The sequence below is a fragment of the Cynoglossus semilaevis genome, chromosome 13, assembly GCF_000523025.1.
Source record: "Cynoglossus semilaevis isolate Cse_v1.0 chromosome 13, Cse_v1.0, whole genome shotgun sequence".
In the NCBI taxonomy this organism is placed as follows: Eukaryota; Metazoa; Chordata; class Actinopteri; order Pleuronectiformes; family Cynoglossidae; genus Cynoglossus; species Cynoglossus semilaevis.
In genome coordinates this window covers 14,298,448-14,305,102 of record NC_024319.1, presented here as the reverse complement: position 1 = coordinate 14,305,102, position 6,655 = coordinate 14,298,448, and positions in this window count along the sequence as shown.

Sequence of the window (6,655 nt, the reverse complement as noted above, 5' to 3'; positions counted from 1 at the left end):
TTCTGTATGTATATGCACACCCTTCACTCACACATACCCTTTTAAAAAGACCCATTGCTGTAAAGGAGTCCTTCACTCACCATGCATCCTCCCTGTGGAATACGACTCATACATTTACATAAATTAGTGTCTACTGACAGTAAAATACACTTGGACCCTGTGCCTGTGGTTTACAAACAGACCTAAAGTGTTCGGAGAGAGGACATGGAGACACACAGAGACACGTATAGCCTCCTGGAACATTGTCATCATTATTCTGGATTCATAGCCCACACTTCTTCCTCTCTGTTCTCCAGCTCCTGGTGCTTTTACCTCCTCAAAGAGACCCACGGGACCAAACATGAAATATATATAGCTTGTGTGTGTTTCCTAATAATTGGCTGTGAGGTGACGTGAGACTCTGGGTTGTTCCAAAGGACTCTGAGACTGGCTGTTTGAATTCTGTCTCCCTGAGCTCAAGGCTCTTTATTATGTAGTGTAGTATGATTGTCAGCATCAACACAACCTGTAGTTTGGATAAGCACTTTTCTAAACTCTTCTTATAGCGATTAAAACAGACGAGGTTTTGTTAACCTGTTTCATATTTGGGTCATAGATACTGCAGGCATATAGTTGTGACTGTTATACTCATATAAAAATAGCCTTTACTGTTACAAAAAATTGGTATTGGTCAGGTGTTTCACAAACTTGTATCCATCTCAGTATCCATCTCAGTGTACAAACACAACATTATATTTATAGGAAATGGGACTTTAATCTTTATTTTTTTTAAATCAATGTTAACTCTAATTAACACAAATACACAAATAAATGCTTAGTGTGGGTCAGTAACAAATCAAAACGAAGAGGCAACAAATCCATTGACCACATGTAGAAAACAGATGCATAGACGGTGACCCTCGATGGAACGACCCCTAGATAAAGATTAACAATGGTCCACTAATGACAAGCTTGATAAAAATTAATGAAAAATTGGGCTCCAACAAAAACAATAGTCCTAATTAAAAATATAGCTGTCGTCAAAGTTATGATCGTATTTAGAGGAAAATCTACACATGCAAAAAACATAATTGTCCAAAATTGTCTTAGGTATTTGATTGGACGAGCTATTGTTGTTTTTTTCCGATGCTCGATCCTGAAATTTTGACCTATATCAGACCAATACCAATCCTGAGTATCAGATCAAGCCATCCCTAGTTAAAACACAAGTGTGAGCACAAACAGACAATGTTAACATGTGATTCTAAAGTCAGAGTGGTCTTGTCTGATGGTTAGGACTTACTGAAGACTTTTAAAGTAACCAGCACTGACTGTTGAAGATGTAAAACACAATCTCCAAGTCCAGAGTCAGAGAATAACTGGTCTTATTTAATCTTTCTCTCCAGGTTTATTTCTTTGAAGAGACCAAAACGGGGAGTGAATTAAACAGAATATCAAATGTGTTCTCAACAGCTACAACCTGACAGCTTATTTTTCTCTACCGTGGGACTTATTGAGTCTTCGGTAAAATATTTCAAAGACTCCATAGAAGTGCTGCAGTTTGGTATTTGGAAAAGCAGATTTTATTTACACAAGAGCAGCTGTATGAACCACACAGATACACACAATGTCTTATCAAGATGTAACAAACTGTATAGTCTCATCTATGTATTACTTTATTTCATTTCATTTTTGCAGTGGCCATTACCTATAAATAGACACAGAGAATTAAAGCAATTTCCAACACTGTCAGAAATAACAAGGTTGTGTAGAATAGATGTGATACAATTCAAAATTAATGATTGCTTGATCCGATTCTCAGGACCAGTATTGGTCCAATATTGGCCAAAATTTCAGGATTGAGTTATCCCTATTTAAAATTGCACTTAAATATGCACTGACTGATCAAAAATGTATCTTTATTTTCTTGGTGTGAAATGTAAAATGTCTGAAGAGGCTTCAATAGCGCACATTTTAAATGTGAGATATAGCTGTTTACATGGCAGCTAAGTGTAAATCACAGTTGAGGAGAAATTATAGGATATTTAAAATGCAAATTTTGCCAACAAATGTCTGCTATCCATTACTTTTGGTCCTGCTAACTTTTACAACTCCCGTTTTTCCTGCAGCAGAAAGAATGATGATGATAGAGCCGTGCTGCCCTTTTCTCACAGAAGTTCTCAACACTGTTGTTTTTGCTGGACATGTGAGTTAGTGAGATAAGAGGGCAAGAGGCAGTGAGTTCACTCCTTTTCATGTGTCAGAAAATGACCATATAAGGTGATGAGGTAGGCCCTAAATGGGAATGACAAAGTTTGGCCACAGAGGGGATGATTAATGGAAAAATGTTTGTAATCTCTGAAAACCCTTCTGAGGCTGTGAGAACTTGTCTGATTTCTGGATATAAAATCCAATAGGTCTGAGATAATTGATGTCACACTTAGGTTTGTTACACTTGACAATTTAATTTAAAGCCGTGACTGGGAATAAACACATAAACCACCTGTCAGCTGACAATAGTATTGATAGTGTTTGGTTGATATATAAATTATATTATCACAGCTTTGCTACTTGTAATCTTTGAGCAGAGCTAAGATACTGTTTACACAACATTTCCTACAAGTAGCTTCAAACTGACGTGTCATGCCTTAACGGTCACACAGCATCTCGTTTACTGAGAAAAAGCAGAAAAGGCAGTAGTGGCTATATCTCCTCATGTTCCTCCACGAAACCCTGGTTTAATATTTTTGACATCACTTTCTATATTGTGTTTGGGTGGACAAAACTGCTAATATACCATAGAAATACTTCTATTCTCAGTGATCATTAACATATTAATATTCTCACCCCAGATGACAGTGTCATTTGCAAACATAATGGTCCATGGAGTCTTTTGCCTGACCTTGTGTTCATTAGTACAGTAAACAAAATGGGGCTGAGAGCTCATCTAATGCAACATCATGCCTAATTTCAACCCATCAGTCACTCCGACAGCACACCTCACTACTGTCTCGCTGGCCCCACATGTCCTACATGACCCTCACATACTTCTCTGCCACTCCTGATTGTCTCATACAGTACCGCAGTTCCTCCCTAGGTAGCTAACATATACTTTCTCTAAATCCACAAAGACACAGTGCAACTCCTTCTGACCTTCTCTGAACCTTTCTACCAACACTCTCAAAGCAGAAAAGATTACATCAGTTGTTCTTTTCCTGAATATAAAAACAAACTACTGCTCATGACTTCTTGTTTGAGCCTCGCTTCTACAGCTCTTTCCCATACCTTCTTTGTGTAGGACTAATCAGCTTTGTATGCCTCTGCAGCAGTAAAATGTTTTGATTTGTTTGAAATCCAAGCAATGGTGGTCCCAGAAATAGCTAAATGTTTTCTAAAACATGGGGGGCGGGGGTCTGAAAGACAACAAGGAGGGTAGGAGAAAAAGATCCTAGCATCATTTGCCGTTTAATCAGTAATGAACAAGCACTGAACCAAGAGGGCCCTGAGGTGTGTGGTTTTTGGAAGAAACAAATTCTGAGAGAAAAACAATATATTAAAGTATAAAAAGCACAACAGCTTGTCAGTAAATCAGGTCCTGCTGCTGCCAAAACAGTGAACTGGCAGAGGATTACGGTGAATATGAGGGTGGTCAGAGATATAGCCAGTCCATGTGAATCCCTCTGAGCTTGTGTCCTTTTCTTCCCCTTGAAAAGTACCTCACTCTACCAGGCAGCAGCTCTGCCAACAGAGAGTAATGAAACAAATGAGCAGCTTTGAGTAAACGCACACACACACACACACACACACACACATAACAAAACAGCATGTTTTGGCTGCTGGATGCGTACGAGTGTTGTACTGTAAGGAACTCTGAGGAAAAGAGTGTGACCCAGAATAAGTCCATTGTTAAAATTGGGTTACGCACTACTGTACATAGCATTACAACTGCAGTCAGTCCCGTAGGAGCCACTTGAACTATTGTCCCTTCGTAAAACAGCACTGACAATAAAGAGTGGCTCAAATGGAAATGCAGTAGATTAAAGTCGGAAAAGAGAAATGAGTCTGTGAGTTTATAGCCATCTCCTCGATTATCATCAAATGCTCATGCAGAGTCAGACCGATCGTCTCAGCTGCGCCATGTCTGCACAGGTGTCTAATTAGTGTATCTGGGAATGTACGAGACAACATCAGCACCAGCTTATTAAATCCTGTTGGTACACTCTGTCCTCTCGTTTGAAATCACGCTTTCAGTTCTTTGCAGGACATTTACACATGTAATTTGCATTGTCACCTTGCTTATCTTAAGGGGACAACAATCCAAGTCAGTGTGTATTAGATCAGTCCATTTGTATGAGTTCAAAAGCTGAGTAGAAAAACGTGATTTGTGAGTTCGTTATGTGGCACATAAACAACTTATAGCCAATGCTACAATATCTGTCACATTAATCAGCTGTTTGTGATAAAAGATAAGGAAATATAGTTAAATAATGCAATTCTAAATTTAGCCTGAAATAGCTAAACTTAGAAAAATATATAACAAAAACCTAGAAAGAGTGAAACATATTGTATTCAAATTTATTACTATAACACAAGTAATAAAAAGCCAAGGGCTAGCCCAACACAATAATTATTCAGCAATTTTGTGTTATCATCAACAGCTTATATCACATGAATTGACTTAATAATTAATTGCAATTAATACATTTATCCCTAATCCAAATGCTGAATGTTAAATTGCAATGTTTTAGTATTTTCATTGTTTAATAAACAAAACAAAAAAAAAAAATCCAAATGGTTTTGGGCAATCTCTCGGTAAGATACCAAAAATGTTTTCCCACTGACAACAATTGATTTAAACTCATTAGTTTTAAAATGAAAGTCAGCATGACAGCATCATTAAGCTGTTTTCACAATGTAAACAGTGTTCATTTAATTGATTTTCTTTCCATATTTTTCCTCCCGGCCATGCAACCAAGGTTAACACACTCAGTCAAGGTACACAAAATCCAGAAAATACACACAAAATTAAATAATAATAAAAAAAATGGTTTCTTTTTAAAGGAACTTCATAAGCACCAAATTTATATTTAAATTTAGATTTTATCATTAAAAGAGAGAAGGATTAGGCTTGACTGGACACAGGTCATGATTCATGAATATCACCAGTAGACTTTTGTAATGACGTTATAAAATTACTGACTAAAACACTGAAAACACTGTTTATACTGAGTCCAAACAAAAATATAGTTTGAATATTCCTAATATGCCATAGATAACACATTAATTTTTATTGGCCTTCACGGTGTGTTTCTTTGTTTGGGTTTTGTTTTTCTTAATTACAATAAGTGCATGCAAGTTCCAACTATAGTTCACAGGAGAGAGTGAATGTTTTTTCCCAAGAGTGCTCTTTAATAAGTAAAGCAATATTATCAAATGCTTCCCTCCAGTTTTAGTGTCCGTTATTGGTTTGTTCAGGCCACAGGAGCAGAAAAAGAAGTTAAACTGACAGAGGATATACTAAGGACCATTTACTAGTTAACATTTACACACGTGATGCATTAGGAGGTTAAAACAAGGGATTTTCCAAACTCTCCAAAAGTAGAACAAAGTTGTTAAGACCCTTAAATTTCACATTTGTGAACCACTTGTGTCAGTCTGGACATTAGTTTAAACTGTCCACTGTTCTTTAACCTACATATTATTTTCGTAGTTTAAAGTAATTATTTTAGCTGTTTATTTTCCTTTTTTTAATGTAATTTTTATCCAACTTTCTTTAACCTTGTAGTTACAAATAAAAAAAAAAATGAAATTGGGCCTCAATAAAGTATATTCACATATTACAATGAATGCCATGTAAATGCAGCTATATACAAATAACAAATATCTTAATTGGACCTATGAAACTATCATTTAGCAGGAATAATCCGTCTGCTGTGCCCTGCTATCAACTTTAACGCTCTTAATGAAAAATTATGCATGTATAAAAACCCTGTCCTGCGTTCTGATTGGCTGTCTCCGATTACAGGGAATTGGTGTACTGGCATTCAACATCTGGAAGTAAAGCGAGGCACGGTGGGCGTAGCCAAATGACAGTTTAAAAGATGTTCCACTAACGACGAATCAGGAACGTGATGACTGCACTAGAGCTCGCCGATTGGACAGATTTCCTGTCAACGAAAAAGCGCAGGCGTGGCCAGTGAGGCTGAGGTGTTGTGATTTCAGACTGCCTTCAGTCTCGTCTCGGCAGTGAGAGGCGACTTTTCGCTGGTGTGGCGCTTCTCTGGGAATACTATACTCAACGTTTCGTCGTAGAGAAAACTAATGCAAACTGCAGCTGTGCATCTCTTATGCAAGAATCCAGTGGTTGTCCATTTTCCGGCGGAGCAACTGAGAAAATAGCGAGGTAAAAAAAAAGGTTTTTGTTGTTGTTTTGCTTTAGAGACTTTAACGATGCTGCCGTTTCTGCTGCTGCAGCAGCTGCGTTCATTTCCCTCATTAAAACTCAGTTTCTGCCAACTTAACCTAAAGCTGATTTCCATGTTTAAAATGCACTAAAACGCGTTTGCAGTTTTCACATTACTAACACTTTTATTGAACAACAAACTCGCCTTTTACTTTTAGTAACAGACATTTGCTATTGGGTCAGACGTTTGCAATCCAGTTTTTGTCACGAAAG